Source organism: Protopterus annectens, chromosome 13.part0 (assembly GCF_019279795.1).
Source record: "Protopterus annectens isolate FY-2018-M chromosome 13.part0, PAN1.0, whole genome shotgun sequence".
In the NCBI taxonomy this organism is placed as follows: Eukaryota; Metazoa; Chordata; order Ceratodontiformes; family Protopteridae; genus Protopterus; species Protopterus annectens.
Genome location: NC_056747.1, coordinates 1,298,557,319 through 1,298,582,374, shown reverse-complemented (window position 1 = coordinate 1,298,582,374; position 25,056 = coordinate 1,298,557,319). Strand labels below are relative to the sequence as shown.

Genomic DNA, 25,056 nt, shown 5'->3' with positions numbered 1-25,056 from the left:
CAGAAAACTACAATTTTATGAAAAATGGACCAAAAATATAAGGCACAAATTTGGACATTCTGCCAAAATCTGTACAGTTGAAAGATATGGTTCACTTGCCCTGGGAAAAATGCACGGTTCAGGATTTTAGTTTTTGTAATTTCCATCTCGCAAAAATAACGTTTGAGTATTTGGGCTTTCGATCATGCAAAGTAGATATATATAAATATATATATATATATATATATATATATATATATATATATATATATATATATATATTTTCATTCACTGAAAACACATTTCACTGAATTTCAATTCACTCACATCAAATCACTGAAAGCTCAAATCACTGAAAACTCATTTCAACGAATCACATCTCATTGAATGCAGAGTACTGTAAGGTAGGTAAAACATATATGCCCTTTTCCCACTATAGTGCGATCCTGGAGTTAGTCTATATAGTTAGGGGAGGTGTGGGGGGGACAGCCTCCCACCTAGTTTGCTTTTATATTTATGAATCTCATTTCACTGAAAGCTAAGTATAAACTAGATGGGGGGGTTGCCCCCCACACCCCCCAATGTGGGGGGCTGTGCCCCCCTAGCTATATATAGTAACTACAGGTTCTCACTACAGTGGGGAAAAGGGCATATACGTTTTAACTGCCTTACAGTACTCTGCATTCAGTGAAATGAGATTCGGTAAAATGAGTTTTCAGTGATTTGAGCTTTCAGCGATTTGGTGTGAGTGAATTGAAATTCAGCGAAATGTGTTTTCAGTGAATGAAAGTAGACCCATATATATATATATATATATATATATATATATATATATATATATATATATATATATATATATATATATATGGGAGCCCTTCATTTGTTCGAACTTTCAAATGTTCAAAACTCGTATGGCCGTCACCATATGAGCGAACATTTGAAAGGCTGACAGATGATAGCAGAGATCCCACTACAGTGCAGGACTGGGAGATTCCCCTTTCCTGCACTGTAGTGCGATCTCGCAGTGAGAATATTTAAGTAGTAGGGGGTATGGGGGTGCAGGGGGTGCAGCCCCCTGCATAACTCAGTTTTACTGTGTTTACAGGTAGGTAAATGGTACTATTTCAGGATATTGGTCTTTCGGAATGTTGATCATATGGTGTCGGCCATATGAAAGTGGGCATTCTGAACGGTCGACATTCTGAAGTGGACCCATAAATTTATATATATATATATATATATATATATATATATATATATTCCCCTCTCCTGTTCGCATTCCATTCCATTTAATTTTCATTTACTCCACATGTATAATGCTACTATTGTACATAATTGTATTATTACCGCTCATAACTGCTGCCTGTCTCACATCTTACCAACACCTTCCTGTATATACAACTACCTATACCCACCCTAGTCATCTACCAACACTGCGCATCTCCAGCCAAACACTGCACATCTCCAGCTATTAATAAACCCGAGTCTTTTCTCCTCTACTACTGTCGATCTCTTTAAGCTATATAATTACACCCACAACAACATAATCAACAAGCCTTCCCCTAGACCAGTCCTGAAATTCAAACACCCATATACATACTCCCTGCTGTCTTTTCACTTGAATACATGTGATGACATGCATCCTAACCCAGATCCTGCAGCTACTCAACAAAATAAAAGTCTGCTGCATCACAAAATAGTCATCCCTCAAAACAATACAGTCTCAATCTATGCACAGCTATCCTTAAAAGTATAAGAAACAGACTTACGGATATCTGTGTCTGGGTAGCCTGTCACTCCCCAGACATGCTAGTGACCACAGAAACTTGGCTGAAGCATGAAATAAAAGGCAAAGAAATCTTTCCACAGAGCTATAGCACCTCAAGACTTAACAGAACCCATAACGAAGGTGGTGGTGTGATCATTATCTGTAACAATACTTTAAACCTCTGTGGGTCTCATGTAACCCCCCCCCACACACACACACACACACACACACACACACACACACACACACACACACACACACACACACACTCACTCTTCAGTGCTGAAATAATTACAGCATTCTTGCAAATTAATGCTCACAAAAGCCTTTGCATTATTGGAGCTTACACCCCCCCCCCCCCCAGAGAAACAGCATAGTTACTGCTTAAGGACGTGGGCATTTAGCGATCTCTCACTTGAGACGATCATTTTAGGAGTCCTGAATACTGATTCACAAACTAGTGACAGTTACAGTCCTTCTAATATCATTAATCTATATGGCTTCAGTCAGCTTATTTCAACACCCACACGATACAACAAGAACTGTGTTAGAACCTCTACCTTAGATTGAATTCTCTCTAATGCCCCAAGTAAAATCTTCCCAACAGGTGCTTTATCACCTACCCATCTTTGCAAGTAGGCATCATAAACCTCACCAAAAACAGCCTGTACAACGTTGCTGGTAACATTTCTTCCTTTAGTAAGGAACAAATCATTGCAGCACTGAAAATTGATCAATTTGTGGGCTCTTCAAACCTTTGTTCTTGATGAAGTTGTAGTTCTGTTCAACTCAGTTTTTCTTAACATACTAAAAGAACTAGACCTCATGGAGGAGAGATACATAGCCTGGGAAAAAATGTAAGCAAGTTAAAACCATAGTTGCCCATCAGAGCTATAAACATCTCAGGCACTCCACTAAAAAATCTAATCAAAACTGATAAAAAATACTATATTAATATACAGGCAGCAAATTATAAAAACATCAAAGCTTTTCGGACAACATTCACTCACTGTTAAAATCTGGTACATCAACACTACCTACACCTATTTCATCTAACCAAACTGAGAGGATAGGCAGTGAGTTCAATGCCCACTTCGTCTAAACAGTAACCTCTCTTATTAAACCCTCAGCACAGGTGGGTACATACGTCTGTCCTCTCTTGTTTGCCCTAAAAACACAATCAGTCTCAATTTCTACAACTGAAAAACTATTACCAACCTCAAAACCCACCACCATTGTCCTTGATAACATACTGAGTACTTACAAATTGCTGCTGATTCCCTAGCTTTTCCTATCTGTATCCTAATCAATCACTATCACCAAAAGCTGCATCCTAACCTTATGGAAAAGGTGCCACATTCTTCTTCTCCATAAAGGTGGAAACTGAAATGAGCTCTCAAACATCAGGCCTTTAGCCACACTGTCTTCTTTCTCAAAAATTCTGGAGAAGTGAGTCATGTCTTAGCTGCTCATCTTTGTCACTGACCAGTGCCTCCTTTTCCCTACACAGTACAGTTTCTCTTCTTTTCAAAGTACATGTACCTCTCTCCTTAGTTTTATAACATCTGTTAACCAATATCACAACTCTGGGAACTTTGTGTCAGCACTTTTTCTAGATTTATCCAAAGCTTCTGATATGGCATCCCACCCAAAATTGCTTCAAAAACATGCTTGTCTAGGAATTCACGGAACTTCACTACCTTGGTTCTCCATCTGCCTCTCTAATAGGCAGCAGACAATAAAATGTCAAAATGTCATTTCCTCTTTCTTCCTATTACTGTACGTACTGTATCTTTCAATGATCCATTTTAGGTCTCCTGTTGTTCAGAATACTCATTAATGATGTCCACTTAACTTCTAAACAAGCCATTATCATACAGTATGCAGATAATTAAACACTCATCTATTCTGCTAAAAGCATACATAAATTAAAACAACTCACCCAAGATCTTTCTTCATCATAGAGGTCTGGCTGTCTGTTACACAGCTGGTCCTTAACTCTAAAAAACAAAACTGATCCTATTTACCCAAAATATTTCAACTGACAATAAAATAATTTCCATATCATTTCATCTAACAGTACCAACTTAGAACTAAGTCATCAAACTAAGCTTTTAGTAGTCATTATTGATGAAAGTTTAAAATTTGCTCATCACATAAAAGAAGCAGTAAATATGTCCACCAAAAGCTAAGTGCTCTCTATAAAGTCAAACAATACCTCGCAGATAATGCCAGCAAAAATATTGCTCAGTCCCCTCTCATCCCCACCCTACTTTATACTGCTCCCATCTTGATTAACCTACAATCCACTCAACTCTCACTCGTGGAACAGCACTATAATAGGGTGGCAACATTTTCCATCAATCATCATTATAGGACACAACATTGTCTGGCCTTAAAAAAAACTTCAGTGGTTAGAACTGAGGCATTACTTTACACATTCATAGCTTGTCACTTCCCATAAACTATCCAGATAAATGCCTTAGTTTTAAGAATATTCTCCAACATCATAATCCCAGTAGACAGCTTAGATCCACTGACAAAATGTTTAGCTGTTTTAAAAGCTAACAACTCAGCTGGTGACTTTTTGTACTCATTTTTCCTCACCAAAATGTAGAACTCGCTTTCTGTCATTCTAAGAAACACAGTAAGCACCAACTCTTTTAAGGTGTAAACAAGAGGATACCTAAAAGGTTCTTGGCTCTGTACATGGATGACTCCTGGATGATAAATGTACTGCACCTTACCATCTCCTTTTCTTTCCAAGCACCATACCTTTAGTTAATGGTCCCAAATCTCCTTCTCATCTTCCGCCTCTCCTCATCTTCCTTCTAGCTATCCTAAAACATCTGTTCTCATCTGTTAATAGCGATCCTCGATTGTCCTCCTTTTCTCTCCATCTGTCAGGTTCATTTCTGAATATGTTTCATAGCCCTACACATGATGCTACTATTAATTAATAATATTCTGTTTCAGTATTGTATATTTCCTGATTACTTATATACCTCTCGTTACCGTGTTCTTTATTAAAAGTTTTTTCTCAGTGTTTTTCTCCTGTAAAAAATGTAATAGCTCATTACATGATGTTGCTATTAATTAATGATACTCTGTTTCAAATTTGTAAATTTATTACTTGTATACTTCTTTTTTTCTATGATCTTTTTGTAATACTGTATTTTTTCTGGAGTGTTTCTCCCTGGGTGTCTGCTTAAAGGGAGTAGCTTCCTGCCAACTTGGGCTTTCCTGGCAAACAAATACAATAAATAAATACATACATACATATATGAATAAACACTGTAAGCCAGTGGTATTATGTATCAGCTTAGGAAACAGGCCAAACAGAAAAAAAAATACTATGATGGGAGAGGGGTGGGTACCTGGTAAGAAGGTTGGGGTATAAACCAGAGAGGGGGGACTTGTGGATAAATTGAATCTGATAGCTTCAGCATGCACCTCCTTCTTTGATAGGGCCCACTTTGTTGCAGGGAGTTGGTTGACTGAGACCTAGCACCCCTCACTTTTACTCTCACATCTTGTCTTTATGCCCTAATGCAGTAACATTCTAAACCTAACAATGACATCACAACAACATGAAAGCACAATAAAGTACATTTGTATTACAGACATCAAAGACAAGAAACATCCGTACAATACATTAATTTGGACAATGTCACTGTGTTGTAGTGAGCTGCTTACATAGTTTTACATTTTTTGTTATTTTTTAATATTTATTTATTTTTGTTTTGCTAGAGCAATCAGCTGCCATTCAAACATGGAATATTTTTCTGCATTTCATCTTCCCCTTGGAAATCCAAATCTAGTTAATAAAGCATAAAAAAGTTGTCATGCATTTTCTAAGTGTAGAAGTGAGATGAAGTATGTTCACTTCTACTTTACATGGTATGCAGAGAACACATAAGACGATGTGACATATTACAGGGAGACGACAATAGGCCCCCTGTTGAAGGTGAGCAGTAAATCATCTAGTAAAACACTCCTAATCCTCTGAAACATCAAACAGCATTTAAAGTAATCCCTTCATTTACTAAACATTACCTTAAGGGCCTCTCCAAAACAGCTTGCTATAGGACACTTGATTAAACATTCATTATCTGGTCAATGCATTTCCATATGCATGGCAGTTGCCCATTCACTTTATTATTCTTGGTACTCAACTGAAGTTCTCCGTTGCTCTTCTCTGGTTCTTGTTGCCTGCATTACCACTCTTATATCATTTAATTACTTCAGCAGCTTTACTTTCCTTCCATTCTTGGATTAAGACCAGTATGGCAGTCAGTATTTCAGATTGGATTTGAGTAGATATTGCAAAGTAGAAAGTGTACCCAACAGAGATAAATAAATGCAGAACAGGAATCAAACATTGTTACCCCAGAATCAGTGAAAGAGAAAAGCAAAACAGTGCGATAACTTACACTTTCTGTGGTGTCAGAGAACTACGATGCATAAAAAAAACAAGTAACACTAGAAATGTCTTTATATATGTCACAAGGCAAACTGTTAGCACATGACCTGTGGACATAATAGCTTAAAAAGTAAGACTGTTCCCCTGCTCTCTCAGCCACTAGCCCAATAATTAGCTTATTTAGTAACTTAGCTAATTATAAATTACCTCATTAACTCCTGTGAAAGGAATCATGTTAGTCCGACAGACTTAGTAACTTGAAAATCTATGTTGGTCCACCAAAAAGTATAACATCACCTCTGTGTTCCAATATTTACAGCAATTAACTGTCACACTTGTTAATGTTTTTGCAGTGTGTCTCCTACCTGCAGACACTTTTTCTTTAATACACCTGAACATTTTCTCTTCTCCATTCACCACAGCAATAATTTCTGTGTGTCGATCACATCTTATTTAATACTGTGGATGTTGTACTTAATGACTTGCTAAATAAATACAACACAGATCAATTATAGCAGACTCTCTATATGTTCCACTGTACCGAAAAAGTGTCACTATCTTCAGAAGACCCTATTCCAAACAAAATAAATGTAATATAAGTACAGCAATGAAATCCCAACAGAGCACTCACTTACAGTATGAATAAGGCCTTAGCATGGTCACACTTCCCTATTTCTAACAAGCCTGCGCTACAGTATACTCCTAGGTTTATGGTGCTTGGAAACTGGTTACCTGACACAGAAAGAGACCCCTTACTGGAATTCAGCCAGGCTACACTACACCAGTGACTGAATCACATAATTTCACATTTACTCATTTCATAACTTGACACCTTTTATTTAAAGTAAGAACTTCAAATTATCATTCCATTTCTTTCTCCAACCATGAACTTGTTTAATATTCATATAAAGCTGGCTTGTCATGAGTTGGAGTAATGAGTTATTCCTTCTAAAGATGATTATGAAGATTTTCACATTTTTGTTAATATTTCAAAAATCATTCAGCTCACAAACAATTACATTATATTTTTGTGAAGTCTACAACGTAGAATTTTGGGAAGATGTATTTTTAACCACATAAATGAAGATGATCTTTCTCAAACACTTTTCAGCCATGATTTGTGCCATAAGAGCAAGGATGAATGCAACATGTATGCACAGTTTAAACTAACCAGTTGCTTAGCATGTATTAGGGTGGTACGAGGAGACTGTCGTATGTAACAAAACCCACAACGATATGCAGTTTATGCACAAATGGTGACTAGATTTCAGGACTGAACTCTGAAAACTCAAATGGCAAGGCATAAGCCATATCCAGTGACCCTTAGGCTATATTATTTAATGAAACATATTATTTCCATATGTTTATTAAATTTTCAAAACAGAAGCAACTTACAAAAGATCTGAGGGTATTGAATGAAATGCTTCATACAGATGAATTAAAATGGCACTGAATAATATATGCATAGTTTGTGTGCTGTTCAAAAATAATGCATTTGTTTAATTTTTGAAACAAATATTTTGGTTGTTTTGTTTAACATGAAGATAAGTACAATGACTAGTAATGTAGTTATTACTGCCTTTACATAAATCATTTTATGAGCATCTTTGTTGTTCATATATGTAACAAACACAACTTGGGAGAGACTGGCATTCACTGAACCTAGATTTTGTCAGCAAATTATCTGTATGTAGAGGACAATGGGGGTCACTCACCTGCTCTGGATTTGAAGACAAATTTCACCCTGACATTACATTTTCATAACGTCAAGGTAACATATGTGAAGATAACATCATTTAAGTAATGCGGTCACTATTTACTTCTACTGCCATTTCTCCAGGTTATCTTATCTCATCCATTTGGCCTTTAGAGAAAGGTTGTGTTATTTCCTTTTTGGTACTTGTTACAGCCTCATACAAGCACTTTTAGTTCAAGAAGTCAGGGAGTGTGGCAGAAGTTACTTGTATCTACCACGTTAATCTTACTAGGCTACCGATTATAGCGAAGACAAAACTTTAGAAGCTTTTAACTACGTTCAGACTTCCTAGGAAGACCATTGAGGTAGTCTGCTATGCAGTATCGTGTCAGTTATAAAAGAGAATCTAATATTCAAATGTACCTTATAAATTCATTTAGTGAAATAGCCCCTAAGAAACATCAAAGGAGTCAATGAAAAATGTAAACTGACACTCCTGCAAACAGGCAATCAAAAACAAAAAAACAAACAAAAAAAACAACAAGAAATCACAGTACTGCAAATGGGAGTGAGTAGACAGAAAAGAAGGCCACAGAAAATGCTGTACCTTTACAATGCATTTAAAAGATGACACAGAATTCATTGTGAAAGGAGAAGAAACCTTGGCTGTAAAATAATCACATCTTCCCCATTAAGTATTTTTAAGTATAATAAAATAAGATTAATAATAATAATAATAATAATTATAATAATAATACTTGGCTTGATATTCTGTGCAGCACAAATGTCACTGCCTCACTCTGTGATAAACATTATGGTGATTCAGCTGGCCTCCCATATAATGCAGAGAGATGAAGCCGTGACTGTGTCCCAGGTGAGCCATGTTCAATTAGCTAGATGGGAACTGCAGAGGATAGCCTGAAGAGGGTTGGAGTGACTAGCCATTGCTGACATTCCTATCCTGGGGAAGAGAAGCAGCTGTGGTGCCCCAGTTGAGTAACACTTATGAGGCATACTTTGCCAAGTGGTATATTGCACTAACCAGGGAAGACATCTATGAAGGCATACTTGCTTCCTGCGTGACAGCACATAATAGAGAGAGTCATTACGGGGATTAAAAGTTCCATGGATGTTGAAAGAATGTTTGCCAAGTGTGTGGACTGGCCTATGACCGTCCATCTGTCTCTCTCTGCTCCTGAAATTGAACTGGCTGATAAGACCCTATGGCCATGGAATAAATGGGCTGATTGTGCCCAGTATCCAAGCAATGAATGGGCTCATTGGGCTCTGTGACCAGGGAATGAATGGGATAATTGGGCCCTGTAGCCAGGGAATGAATGGGCTAATTGGGTCCTGTGGCCAGGGAATGAATGAGGTAATTAGACCCTATGGCCAGAGAATGAATGGGCTGATTTGGCCCTATGGCCAGGGAATGAATGGGCTGATTGGGCCCTGTGGCAAGGGAATGAATGGGCTAATTGGGCCCTGTGGCCAGGGAATAAATGGGGTGATTAGACCCTATGGCCAGGGAATGAATGGGCTGATTTGGCCCTGTGGCCAAGGAATGAATGGGATGATTGGACCCTATGGCCAGGGAATGAATGGGCTGATTGGGCCCTATGGCCAGGGAATGAATGGGCTGATTGGGCCCTGTGGCAAGGGAATGAATGGGCTAATTGGGCCCTGTGGCCAGGGAATAAATGGGGTGATTAGACCCTATGGCCAGGGAATGAATGGGCTGATTTGGCCCTGTGGCCAAGGAATGAATGGGGTGATTGGACCCTATGGCCAGGGAATGAATGGGCTGATTGGGCCCTATGGCCAGGGAATGAACAGGCTCAGAGACTCTTACATGAACTAGAAGGTATCCGGCTGTTCTCCTTAGACAGAAAAGAATGGTTCAATTGGGAAAAATAAGGGGGGAGGCATTCAGCATGCACCAAGGCATGAAGGAGGGACATAAAACATATTTATTCACCTTTTGGGTGCGGTGGCCCTTTAAGTAATGTATGACTTTTCACTACTTTAAATGTCACTTAATAATATTAGGGTAAGACTATGAGCAGGAGTTACATAGCTAACCTAAAGCACCCACCACATCCTGGGCCCTAAAGCACACACCATGCACTGGGCCCTAATGCATATGCCATGCCCTCTGGGGCCCTAATGCATATGCCATGCCCTGGACCCTAATGCATATACCATGCCCTCTGGGGAGGGGGGCTGCCAGTAATTGAAATAAGTATCCCGACAACATTGCCCATTAATATAAGGCACAAACTGGGGAGGTTTTCAGTATTTACCTGATTGATTAATTGAATTTTTACATAGGTCTTGTTGTCATTAACTTTCTCTGTCTGTTCGTCAGAACTTGTAACAAAATGTATACCAGCTAGCCGAACTGTGTGATTTACAGTAAAGTCAGTGCATTTCATCCATCAGGCATTATCAGTGGTGATGCTTGCAGTTGTCTAAGGAGTGCAAATGAGCTGAAGTTTCTGCTTTGAAGTCAGACAAATGCTGATTGCATCTTGAAACATGAGTTGATTAATAGAGGAAACGTGAAGTCTTTCTTCCTGTTTGATCTATCAACTATGAGTCTGACTCTCAAATACTTCACAAGTCTGGAATAAAAAATGGAAATGCAGAAAATGTCACATCAGTTATTTACATATATGAGTAAATATATAAAACACATCAACATTTTGTTCTGCATGAGTTTTACTTGAATATTTTTAATTATCTGAAGGTAAAACAGGAATTTCCCTAAATTCCAGATTTTGTAATCGTTACATAAAAGAGCCCATGCCATGAATGGGGTACATTCATAATGCTGAATGCTAGCAACATCGATGCACAAACATCAGACCTGGAAGCTCGAATCTCGTAACTTCGAATGGCTTCACAGGGATTTTTTTTTTTTTTTTGCTGTTTCCCTTCTGTAGTGTAGTCTCAAAGTTTGGCACATATAAGTAGCGGGGTTGTGGGGGATGCACATACATTTGCAGTCAAGGTTATATGATTTGAGCATCTGGGTTCATTGATGTTGCCAGTGTTCAATGCATTCTACCACTAATATATATGTGTGTGTGTGTGTGTGTGTGTGTGTGTGTGTGTGTGTGTGTGTGTGTGTGTGTGTGTGTGTGTGTGTGTGTCTGTGTATCCATCTCATTTTCCACTGGGAAGTTAAATATTGTTGTAATTTCCCTCGCACCTCAACAGTAGAAAAGAAAACAGGTGTTGAGAGATATACCTGCTATTGTCTTGGTACTTAAATGTTCCTTAACATTCCTCGATCCTAGTTTTCTAGCCAAACATGCATATCCTATCCGCTCTGCCTGCACTAATTGTCTTCCCTACAGTCACAGACACTTTCCATTTCGGTTTACTTTTCTTACCTAATTCCCTTTAGAACCGAGGATATTTTGTTACTTTCTTGTTGCCTTTTTCAGGCATGCAGAACTGAGTAGCCATTTCAAAGATGTATCGTCATTAAATGACTTCATTATAGTATATCAATATCACACTTCCTCAAAATGCATTTAAAAATAGCATAATCAGTCTTACAAAATCTACTTTTGGGGAGATCCTATTTTTTTAACCTGGGAAGAAGCTGTCAAGTTCAGTTCATTAAATTGGTTTAAGTTTTCAATCATTTAGATCCATTTGCATCTATATTGTGTAATACAACTATTATGCTAAGAAAAATGCATTTAGAAGACTCATGTCCATAATAAATTCAACTTTTTTTTTTTTAAATATTACCTCCATATCTCCAGCAGAATTAATACTAACTTCTGATGAGAAATGATAAGTACAAAAGTCACTCTACACCTTACAACTTTGTCTCTTTCTTCTCTTTGTGCTGAGCGAACCTTTTCGTTTTCCTTCCGTGACTTAATACACACCTTTTCTCTCGTAATCTGCTCTCTCATTATCTATTAGTTTCCCTTCCCCCCCCTCCCATTAATGATTTCCTGCTCACATTAGCATATATTTTCTTATGATTATGGAATTTGTATTTATTGGTTTAAATTTACCTTCTTTTTTCATTACGTGTTGTAGAGTGATATGTTTCCATTGCAACATATGCCATTCAATATCTCTGTAATTATTGCATATAATTTGTACAAATGTCATTATTTTATAATATTGTTATTGTTTTTTTTTTCTTTTTGGAAGTTTTTCTCCCTGGGCCTCCATTGAAAAGGGGTTATTTTATGCTTAGTCTGACCTTCCTAGTAAACAATAAAAATAAATAAAAAAGTCTGATCCTAATCATTATAAGTAAGCCCAAATCCTGTACACATTACTTTATATCAGCCTAAGCTGTCCTTTCACAGAGAAATGATTAGAGCAGTCTGTTTTTTAGGACTAAAGTTATTTTGGAGAAGTGGAGTCATGTAAGAAAAATTCGATAAAATGTAATTCTGATGAGTCAAACTAGACCCACATATATATATATATATATATATATATATATATATATATATATATTATTTGTGTGTGTGTGTGTGTGTGTGTGTGTGTGTGTGTGTGTGTGTGTGTGTGTATATATATATATATATATATATATATATATATATATATATATATATATATAGATGGGTATTCTTCTAAATCCCAAAGTTTCAAAACTTTGAATTACTTATGGTTAAGACCATAAGATCAAAGTTTTGAAACGTTTAAATGGAGATCACTGTACAGTGGTGAATGGTATACTTACTGTTTTCCTTGACGTAGTGCGATTTCAGAGTTGGTATATTTAATTAGCGGGGGGGGGTGAGAGGTGCAGTTGGGCTTGCCCCCTGTAAAAACGTAAAAAATATATATTTTTTGTTTTTATTTCTTCTTTTAGTTACATTTCAAAGTTTCAAAACTTTGATCTTCTGGTCTTCACCATAAGGAATTTGAAGTTTTGAAACTGAAATTTAGAAGTAGAGCCATATATATATATATATATATATATATATATATATATATATATATATATATGTATATGGGTCCCTATCAGTTTGAGTTTTCAGAAACTCAAACTCCTTATTGTTGAGATCACATGGTTGAGTTTTTGAAAATTCGAAGCATTTGAATGGAGATCGCAGTACAGTGAGGATCCCAAAATGTACCCTCTTCCTCATTTGGAGTTGGTATCTATAATTTGTAGTAGGTATGGGGGTGCAGGGGGGCTTGCCCCCACAAAAATGTAAATAAGGTAGATTTTTTTTTGTTTTTTTTTTTGATGTTCAAGTTTTTGGAAATTCGATCTTATGGCCTCTTCGATATTTTTTTGAATTTCCATAAAGTCAATCATCTGACATAGACCCACATATATCTATATCTATATCTATAATGATGTGTTTTTTGGCTTTTCCCAGTTAGGGGTCGCCACAGCGGAACTCCGGTCCGCTAATGATTGGTAGTTGATTTTTACGTGCCGAGTTACCAGCCCTGATGCACAACCTTCAATGAAGGTACGTCCATTCATGCATGTCTCCACGCAGAAGACGCTCTAGCTGAGAATCGAACCGGACAGGGTCTTACTGTGAGGTGACAACATATCTATATCTATATCTATATCTATATCTATATCTATATCTATATCTATATCTATATATCTATCTTAGATAGATAGATAGATAGATAGATAGATAGATAGATAGATAGATAGATAGATAGATAGAGGAAGTGAGAGTGAGTTTAAGTGGCTTAATAAGAGAAAAAGTAAAGGAAATACAAACTCTCTCAGATATAACAAAAAAATTAAAAACTACAATAGAGCTCACTCTGAGAGTACTGCCTGTCAGAGAAATTGAAACCTCCAACACAGCAGCCTCTTGTGAAAAATGTTAACTCTTACATTAGAAATGCATTTATTTATCCTTTGTCTACCGGGTCAGTCCCACTAGGCTAGTAGCCTCTTTGAAGGGAAGACCCGAGGTGGTGTTTCAATGTCAAGATACCTGTCTCTAACGAGACACACACTGAGTAGGAATGGCGAGTTTGCACAATGACCCTGCTCTGCTCTTATCAGTGAAAGAAAAACAGGAAAGCAAGTGTTTTAATTAGGAATGAAGCACTTTGGAGCTCTGTGCTACTCAGATGTAATCTCACTCCTGAGCTGGAAACACCCTCACTAGTGTGCCTTTATACCACCCCCCAGGAATGATGTCATTACAAAGCATCTTGTCCACTCTTCTTGTATTGTTTAAGTTACTATGTCAGTGAGTCAGGGCACACTTTTATGTACGACTGAGTTCAGCCTAAAAAAAGCCTATGGTGCAGAAATAGCTGTGTATTTATACCTGAATACTACTTTCTAACTTATGCAAACTAATTATGGGGAGATCCAAATTTTTGATTTTTTAGACAATTGGGATTGCTTACTGTATTCATAACAATGCGAAATTTCACTTTTTGTAGTTGTCAAAAGGTATATATAAATGACTATGTGGTGTTTCATGTAAGAATCGTTTAGTCTAAACTGAAAATATCTAAACATTTGATTGGACACTCATTTAGTCTAAAACACGTTTGGTCAAACCACGTCTGACAGAAAAGTGTAATAGGCTGCTGAAAATGAATGTTGGTGTGGTTTGGAGTGTTAATGTAATAAGAATTATAAGATAAAGTAATCTAGTTCGCCATCAGGACCTTGCTAATTCCTACCCACAAGTTTGTGCATCAGTAATGATTCACCGTGCATGGCGTTCTCTCATTTCTCAGCATGTATGTGACTGTGGAGTTACATTTAAATAAGTTGGTGTGGCAAAAAAGATTTGAAGGAGTATTTGCTATATATGAAGTTTTAATTGTAACATGATTCATTTAAATTTGTTTTAGATGTAAAGTGTTTTAGATGAAATTTGTAGATATTTTATGATTAGATATAAAGCTTCCTAAATGTGATGTAATACACCCATATAAAACAGTTTGTATGATAAGAATTGTATAAAGGCTTGTTTTCTACCATGGCAAATAATGGCCATAATATTAAACACAGTTGCTCCATCACTTATTTACATAAGTATATAACACAAAAAATATTTTTCTAAATTTTTATGAGCTTGTTTCCTGCCTTTCCTGTAAGTCGTCTAGTCCAGATACAGATTTGCTGTATCCAGGACTGTTTGTAAGCTTCTGAGCCCCCAAGCCTTTCTGTGTTGAAGGGAAGCCTTCTAGCTTAATTTTGTTTCTTAGAACTAGCCAGTTTTCTAGTTTCAGCACACAAATCTGTTTCTTTGAGCTCAGCACTTGTTCAGAACTCATTGTAAGCACTAAATAAGCTACAAACTACTTCAGCACTCAACTTTCCTCACTTGTCTAGAGGAAAACAGTTTTTAGTACTTAATAAATAAGCACCTATCCAGGCATGTCTAAGAGTCAGCTCCCAGTGATTTCTCCTGTCTACCTGATGAATCTGGGCATCTTGGGGCAATGCAGCAATTGCCTTATGTACACAGACAACCCTCTCCTACCACCCAACACTGCAACCTCCGAGAGATGCACTTATATAGCCAAACTGGAATCAAAGCTCTCTTCACCCAAGACTGGACTAGACAGTAAAGAGGAGAAGGTAAACACTTGCACCACACCACACTCATCACATAGTCCCTCAAAACCTACACCACCAAAACACACACATAGAAACACAAAACACACACCTACATTCACGGAGGCTCTAAAAAAAAAATCTACCCAAGCAACAGGGACCTCCAAAGCAGAAACGCAAGCAACCTCCACCCGCCAACACAACCCAAATGACACATGGCCCACAAACTCAGTGTGACACTCAACCACAGCCCATAAGGCATAACAATGTACCCAACACTCTAGTCATAGGTGACTCTATAGTCAGGCCCACTGATGTTCCACTCACCAGCCTAAACAAGACAAGGAGAAAGTTACTGTCAGCTGCCTGTCAGGTGCCAGGATCTGCCACATAATGCATGCACTCAGGTCACTCCACAATAAGTACAAATATGACTTCATTGTCCATGTTGATGTGAATGACCTGAGACGTACCTCCCTGGACTACATGAAAAGAGACATGGAGGAGCTCTCCGGTCTTGTAGCCCAGGCAGGTATGACCCTAGCCCTGAGTAGCATCCTGCCATCACCCAGAATGAAACCAGAGTACAAGGAGAAAATGATTGGCTTCAACAATTGGCTAAGCTTCTGGTGTCATTCTAAGGGGATCCAGTATCTGTCTGCCTGTGATGACATGATCGACAAACCCCGATGCTTTGCCAGAGATGGCCTGCACCTGTCACCCTTGGGATTCTGGATACTGGCTAAAGCTCTTGCCACCCCTATAGTGCCTTTTTTAGGCAAGATTCAGTTGACAAATTCACCACCGTAACAAGTACAAGCAAGCAAAATCTGAGGGTAATGCTACTTAATGCTAGAAGTCTAAACCTCAAAATGCACTCACTCAAGGCATTCCTTAAAATGGAGAACATCGACATCTGTGCAGTGACAGAGACCTGGTTCAAGGCTTCAGAGAGCACTTCTGCATTACCAGGCTATAATTCATACCACATCTTTCGGCCACCTAACCTGGACCGAAGCACTAAAGGCGGAGGCATGTCCATATTCATTAAGGATATCCACACCTCCAGGCTTGTTGCTCATCATAATGCACCCAAGATTATCCAAGTGCAACTAACTCTGGGCAAGACCGCAATCCAAATTGTAGCTTGCTACAGATCCCCCACCATGCCCCAGAATTCCCACTCCTCATTTCTTGATACAGTGGAAAATATTAGGTACAACCTAACACCCTAATAATGGGCGATTTCAACTACCCCAACATTAACTGGGAAAACTACTCAGTTACCAGCTCTTGTGCTCAACGCTTTCTGGAATTCATAAATTCCAATGCCTTGGATCAACTTATCCACACCCCCACCAGGGGCATCAATATCCTAGACCTGGTCATTACCAACATGGGCAACAAGTGTTCCACACCAGAGGTCAATTCCTCATTGGTCAGATCCGACCACAAGCAAATCACCCTAGACATCCACATCCCACCCCCTCCCCCCAATTAGGGAAACCACCGTAACAAATTCTCCAAAGCCAACTTCACACTTCTTAAGACAGAAGTGGCAAATTTCACAACACCCATGCTGATGGACAATAGAGGTACGACTGCTGAATCTTATACAACTTCACTTTAAAAGCACTTACACGAGTGCATGGATAGTGCAATCCCTAACAGAACCAAGATGCTATGCTCAAAAAAAAGGAAGCCAATCTGGTGGTCCCCTGCTATAAATAAACTCTACAACAGAAGAAAGAAACTGTTGCAAAAAAAGAGTAAAATCCCATGACTGGAGGAACTTCGTGGTCAGCCTCAGCAAGAAGTTGAGATCGCTCATAAAATCCTCCAAAGCTAGTTACGAAAACAAAATCGCCACTGATTCTAAAGATAACCACAAAGCATTCTATAGCTATGTCAAGAATCTCAATGACAACACTCAGACCTGCTCTGAGTTACAGCACAATGGCACTACATATACAGAACCAACTGATATTGCCAACATCCTGGCAGAAAGGTTCACTGATAACTTTACCCCTCTCTCATCCCCTAAAGGGCCCATCTCTATACTGGAAGAATGCAAAGTTCCTGTAATCACGGCTGCACAGGTAAAAAACACACTCTCCAAAGCCAAGAAAACAGCATCCATGGGACCTGACAACATCCCAGGCTGCGTTCTACATGAGCTACAGAATGAACTGGAACCCCACCTAAGTACCATGTTCAATCATAGCCTCACCTCAGGCTTTGTGCTCACTGAATGGCACACAGCAACGGTTATCCCACTCCTCAAAGTAGGAGCCACCACGGACCCCGGAAACTACTGCCCCATTAGCCTGATGAGCCTGGTCTGCAAGGCTATGGAATGTATCATGATGGAACTTAAATACAATGACATTGGTAATCTCAAAACTCTGGATGCTACCCAGTTCGGGTTTGTAAAAGGCAGATCATGTCTCCTAAACCTGATAGACTTCTTTGAAGCAGTCACCAAAGCTGTAGATGAGGGTAAGGTGGTTCACACAGTCTATCTAGATCTCGCCAAGGCTTTTGACACCATCCCCCACTCTGGAACTATAAACTCACTAAACTAGGTATAAACCCCTATGTCACAAGATGGGTTACCAACTGGTTCACTGACAGAACCCACACTGTGAAAGTAGCAGACTCTAAATCCAACTTCAGACCAGTGACAAGTGGAGTACCACAGGGTTCAGTTCTAGGTCCTTTCCTGTTTGGTATCTACTTCTCTGAAGTACAGGCTAAGACAGAAGGCCTTTGGCTAACAAGGTTCACAGATGACTGCAAACTAGGAGCCATAATCAAAACTCCTAACGATGTGGACATCCTACAAAAGGGCCTCATTGAGACAGATGCCTGGTGTCAAAACCATGGCCTCAAGCTCAACGCCAAAAAGTGCATTGTCATCCCTTTTGGTAGAAACTCTGTTCCCATGAACTACCACATAGGCTGTAGTCTACTTAACACCGAAAGTGTGATAAGAGACCTTGGGACACAGCTGGACAGTAGTCTCTCCTTTGATAATCACATCGCCGCAGTAGTCAGGAAATCCTTCTACATGGCACACCTCATCACAAAAGGTTTCTCATCCAGGAAAAAAGGAGGTCATTGTTCCCCTCTAATCATCACTCATTAGACCCATATAGAGTACAACACCCCTTTTGGTATGTACCTCACAAGACATCTACAACAACTGGAAAGGCCACAGAAATACCTCACAAAGAGGATTACCAGCCTCAAACAGATGCCTTACGCAGACCATCTCAAAAAACTCCAGCTTTACTCTGTCACATATTGCCTACTCAAAGGCGATCTCTGCCTAACATACAAATCTATGTCAAACCCAGAGCTGTTAGACATGCTCCACTTAAAGATATCCCAATCCCTTCGAGCTACACGCTCTAGAGACCTAAACCTTGTCACCACAATAAACAGAACATGCTGGAGGGATAGATTCCTGTCCCAGAGACTTCCCATACTCTGGAACAAACTACATATCTATATCAAACAAAGCTCCTCATTAGCACTCTTCAAGAAAAATCTTGATCATTGGATGGGAGATAGGAAATTCACCCCAGGGATCATTTCTGTGGCTCTGCTCGACAGTGGCACAGGAAAATAATTTTCTTGGGTGGCAAAAGCCAGGGTACCGTCTGGCTAGGCTTATATATGCCCTAGGGCAAATAGCCTATTACCTGTCTATGAACCTATGAACCTATAAAGTACATTGTTGCAGTTTCTTAAAGCCATCATGAAAAACTAATCCAATACCAACAGCTAAAAAGATAGAAGCAAAACAAAAAGTGGAGTTAAATGGAACAAGACAAAGGCAGCACTGATTACTGAAACTGCTACACACAGTGACTAGAATCTTATGAATTAAAAGACATAAAGTTAAAAAATATAAAGATATAAAAGCAGAAACTACAACAATATAGACAAAAGGCACCCATACAGTCACATTAGTAGCAGGAGCAGCTGGTCTAATAGATAAACAATTCTGATGTATATTTAAAGGTGTTACCAATACACACAACCTGCTATGAACTGCAGATAGTGGCAATTCTGGGTACATTGTTGGTGTTGAAACAAACACTTATAGCAAACATCAAAGAGTGAAGCAAACTGGTTTTTTGAAGTTTAATTATGTACTGACATAGGAAGAATGTCCATTCCTGTCAGTTTTTAAAAAAACTAAACATTTGTAGAAATTAAACAAAGGGATGCCACTTGGGTTACTCTTCAGAAGGTTTCAGTGGAAGTCTGTATTCCACAAAAGTGCCAAAGTGAAATAATAACCGTAACTCTGTCAGATGAAATTTGAAAGAATTACTGAGAAGGGAAACAATGTAACAATACATTCTGATCTGAGACTAAAACTTATGTAAATGTAGTATGGCAAGCAGATCTGGTGTAAAATCTGAGTCCCTTTAATGCTGCTTCTGGAACCCGTGGCAAACTTCTTACTTACTGAATATGATTAACAACTTAGATACTGGCTTTGATACACAGCTGCATTTAAGTAATATGCCAGGAGGTGAGAAATACTACAAAGACAAATATTGATTTAATTAATCTGAACAGTGACTTCTAAATGCATTTCACTATACTGATATTAGTGTTAAGGCAATCCGCATACTGAATGCTGACACCAGAAAGACCAACAGGACTTAAATGTTAATATTTTGGCAGCTCAGATGTGACTAAATTATTCTGCAGCTGATATCAAATTCAGTGAAACGATTTTTCACTTAAGGTAAGAGTGGTGATAAAGGGTCTAGCCTGAACTGGCTCCTATTTAATCAGGATCCACATTTTTCAAGTAATCAAAGACATGGCAATATCAGAGGTATATTGCATGGTATCATTTATCTTGTTGTCATTCTGGCATACTTCTGCAAAAGAAATGTAAGCAAGTCCTCCTACTAATGAGGCACGATAAGTCCACTTAAAGCTAACAGCAACCACTGAGGTAAAAATGCAAGGGGTTTTACTGTTAATTGCAGATGAGAAGCAAAGCCAACTCTGTATCCAGATAAACTTCCGTTAGGAAAGAACGAGAGGCAAGACCAGGAAATGGCATGTGTCCTGCTATCTGAGACCAGTGGCAAAAGTCCCAGTGTTTGTTTATAATGTCTTCAAAAATATAGCAACCAGAGCTATTGCGGAGTGTTTCAGGGCTGGGAAGAGTTGCAGAACTACAACACAGAGGAAGCATTACTGCCTGGTGTGATACCCTGATACAACTATTAGAATGGTCACCAAAACCACATAGCAGGAACGCAGAAAGGACAGAGACTGCAGAGTGGTGGCTGGACATTACTCAAGCATTAGAAGATGCGCCAGAAGTTAGTCAATATGAGCTGCTCCCCTGAGAGAGGAAGTAAGTGACTGAGCCCTTAAAAGGCATGAATAGGGTAGGGGCTGAAACATTTGTTTGCCAGCAAACATGTATGCTTTCACTTACTTGAATTCTTTATTTTGCATGTCTTTCTTGGGTGTGGATGGAGCTTCATGTTATTGAAAGTTAATTTCATGCTTTAGAAGTTACTGTTTTGTTAATTCTGAATTCAGTAAAAGAGTTAATTAGGGGCTTTTGTGTAGGGAGGGCTTTACTGAACTTAAAATGTCAGGGAAACTGGCACATATATTTTTTTAATAACAAGAATAACTAAGAACGTAGCACTGTTTTGTTTTAAAAAGTATTTTTGCATGTCATACAAACAGGTTAAAAGTGGGTAGTGGTTTTGTTAATACTGCAATAAGAGAAAATACATTTTTAGCACATGAAATCCTATGCATTCCTTTAAGAATCTGACTATGTCTAAGGAAATTTACTTGAGTAAAAATAGCTGAATGTAGCCATCAAGATGAAGGGAAATTTAACAGAAAATTTTGTGATAAATGTATTACACGTATGCAATGGTAATGCTTCTGCTCTAAGGAAACAAGAACCTGTAAATTTTATGAGTGAAAATACCAGTGCTGCAGGTTTACTAGTATTACTAGAGGATAAAGAAAGCATAAAATACCAGTGCTACAGGTTTACTAGTACTACTAGAGGATAAAGGAAGCATAAAATGCCAGTGCTACAGGTTTACTAGTACTACTAGAGGATAAAGGAAGCACAAAATGCCAGTGCTACAGGTTTACTAGTATTACTAGAGGATAAAGGAAGCACAAAATGCCAGTGCTACAGGTTTACTAGCATTACTAGAGAATAAAGGAAGCACGAAATATCAGTGCGACATGTTTATTAGTATTACTAGAGGATAAAGGAAGTACAAAATGCCAGTGCTACAGGTTTACTACTATTACTAGAGGATAAAGGAAGCACAAAATGCCAGTGCTACAGGTTTACTAGTATTACTAGAAAACAAAGGAAGCATAAAATGCCAGTGCTACATGTTTACTAGTATTACTAGAGGATAAAGGAAGCATAAAATGCCAGTGCTACAGGTTTACTAGTATTACTAGAGGATAAAGGAAGCACAAAATGCCAGTGCTACAGGTTTACTAGTATTACTAGAGGATAAAGGAAGCACAAAATTCCAGTGATACAGGTTTACTAGGATTACTAGATAATAAAGGAATGACAAAATACCAGTGCTACAAGTTTACTAGTAAAAACTAGAGGATAAAGGAAGCACACAATGCCAGTGCTACAGGTTTACTAATATTACTAAAGGATAAAAGAAGCACACAATGCCAGTGCTACAGGTTTACTAGTATTACTAAAGGATAAAGGAAGCACAAAACACCAGTGCTGCGAGTTTACTAGTATAACTAGAGGATAAAGGAAACAAGCAATGCCAGTGCTACAGGTTTACTAGTATTACTAAAGGATAAAGGAAGCACACAATGCCAGTGCTACAGGTTTACTAGTATTACTATAGGATAAAGGAAGCACCAAACAACAGTGCTACAAGTTTACTAGTATAACTAGAGGATAAAGGAAGCACAGGGAACATAGTACAAAAAGCAGGAAGGTAATTGTAGTTGTGAAGTATTATATGCTGGAAGAGGGAAAGAAGACCAGTGAAATTACTGCTTGGTAGTAGCCTGATTAAATTGTAACTGTTATTCTAAGCCTTTGGTTGATGCACTTGTGCTTCAGACCAGTTGTTTTACATTAAGAAAGTTTGTGGTCTGCACTGTTGTGGCAGGACAGGTAGCTTACATCCTTCTAAGTTGGGAGTTGCTGATTGAAGGCTTAGTGTCTGTTATTCTAAGAGTGTATTAGTTCTAGTTTAAACACTTGGGCTTCACGCCAGTTATTTTACATTAAGAAGGTGTGGTCTGCACTCTTGTGGGAGGAGAGTGTAGATTCTGCCCTTCTGAGGTGGGAGTTTCTCGTTAAAGGCTTATTGTGCCTACTTATTTGAACCATTTTTTTTTTTTAAATTGGTACGCCTTGTTTGCTGTAGCATAGACTAAATTCAGACCTGCTGAATGTAGCTTTGTTTGTATAACTTGAACACTAATCCAGACCATCTTTTTTTGGAGAAGGTCCTCCTGCACCCTAGTGGCAGGAGTGTGCAGTTAGAACTTGTCTGATCGAAGACTGCTGGAATGGGGCTCAGTTTTTAGCTTTTTATTGGTTAATTTGTTTAAATCAGTTTGCTCATTTGCTACTGTTATATATATAAAAAAATATATATATACACTTTATGCATCATTGCTTAGCTAGGGTTAAACTATTACTGGCACCATAAAGTCTGCTCTTCAAATTTTCCCTTAGAACTAGTCAGTTTTTTATTTTTAGCACTCAGATCTGTTTCATTGAGCTCAGCACTTGTTGAGAACTTGTTGTAAACACTAAATAAGTTACAAACTACTTCAGCACTCAACTTTCCTCACTTGTCTAGAGGAAAACAGTTTTTAGTATTTAATAATAAGCACCTATCCAGACATGTCTAAGGGTCAGCTCCCAGTGTTTTCTCCTGTCTACCTGATGAATCTGGGCATCTTGGGGCAATGCAACAATTGCCTCATGTACACAGACAACCCACTCCTCCTACCACCCAACACTACAACCTGTGAGAGATGCACTTATATAGCCAAACTGGAAGCAAAGCTCTCTTCACCCAAGACTGGACTAGATAGTCAAGAGGAGAAGGTAAACACTTGCACCACACCACACTCATCACATAGTCCCTCAAAACTTACACCACCAAAACACACACATAGCAACACAAAACACACACCTACATCCGCAGAGGTTCTCAATAAAAATCTGCTCAAGCAACAGAGACTTCCAAAGCAGAAATACATGCAATCTCCACCCCAAACACAACCCAAATGACACATAACCCACAAACTCAGTGTGACATTCAACCACAGCCCATAAGGCATAACAACTTACCCAACACTCTAGTCATAGGTGACTCTATAGTCAGGCAGACTGATATTCCACTCACCAGGCTAAACAAGGAGAAAGTTACTGTCAATTGCCTGTCAGGTGCCAGGATCCTCCACACAACACATGCATTCAGGTCACTCCACAACAAGTACAAATATGACTCTGTCATTGTCCATGTTGGTGTGAATGACCAGAGACGTACCTCCGTGGACTACATGAAAAGAGACATGGAGGAGCTCTCCGATCTTGTAGCCCAGGCAGGTATGACCCTAGCCCTGAGTAGCATCCTGCCATTACCCAGAATGACACCACAGTACAAGGACAAAATGATTGACTTCAACAATTGGCTAAGCTTCTGGTGTCATGCTAAGTTGATCCAGTATCTGCCTGCCTGGGATGACATGATCGACAGACCAAAATGCTTTGCCCGAGATGGCCCGCAGCTGTCACCCTTGGGATTCTGGATACTGGCTAAGGCTCTTGCCATCCCTATAGTGCCTTTTTTAGGCAAGGTTCAAATGACAAATTCACCACCATAACAAGTACAAGCAAACAAAAACTGAGGGTAATGCTACTCAATGCTAGAAGTCTAAACTTCAAAATGCATTCACTTGAGGCACTCCTTAAAATTGAGAACATTGACATCTGTGCAGTGACAGAGACCTGGTTCAAGACTCCAGAGAGCACCCCTGCATTACCAGACTATAATTCATACCACACCTTTTGGCCACCTAACCTGGACCGAAACACTAAGGTGGAGGCGTGTCCATATTCATTAGGATATCCACACCTCCAGGCTAGTTGCTCAGCATAATGCATACAAGATTATCCAAATGCAACTAACTCTGGGAAAAACCGCAATCCAAATTGTAACTTGCTACAGATCCCCCACCATGCCCCAGGATTCCCACTCCTCATTTCTTGATACACTTGAAAATATTAGGGTACAACCAAACACCTTAACAATGGGCAATTTCAACTACCCCACCATTAACTGGGAAAACTACTCATGTACCAACTCTTCTGCTCAATATTTTCTGGAATTCATAAAGTCCAATGACTTGGATCAACTTATCCACACCCCCACCAGGGGCAGTAATATCCTAGACCTGGTCATTACCAACATAGGCGACTGGTGTTCCACAACAGAGGTCAATTCCTCGTTGGTCAGATACGACCACAAGCTAATCAGAATAGACATCGACATCTCGCCCCCAGCCCCCGTTAGGGGAAACCAAAGCCAACTTTGCACTTCTTAAGACAGAAG

At 38.9% G+C, this 25,056-nt stretch overlaps 2 long non-coding RNA genes across 2 annotated transcripts in view; one reads left to right on the top strand and one right to left on the bottom strand.

Annotated features, from left to right (window-relative positions):
- Positions 1-7,090: 7,090 nt before the first annotated feature.
- The window catches only part of LOC122788271, a 179,171-nt gene continuing 161,205 nt past the window's right edge, over positions 7,091-25,056 (bottom strand). The window contains exon 3 of the long non-coding RNA XR_006362625.1: positions 7,091-10,490. This is a non-coding gene — a long non-coding RNA (uncharacterized LOC122788271). The remainder of the gene's footprint in view (positions 10,491-25,056) is intronic.
- LOC122788269 overlaps positions 20,506-25,056 on the top strand; it is a 106,598-nt gene continuing 102,047 nt past the window's right edge. The window contains exon 1 of the long non-coding RNA XR_006362624.1: positions 20,506-20,810. This is a non-coding gene — a long non-coding RNA (uncharacterized LOC122788269). The remainder of the gene's footprint in view (positions 20,811-25,056) is intronic.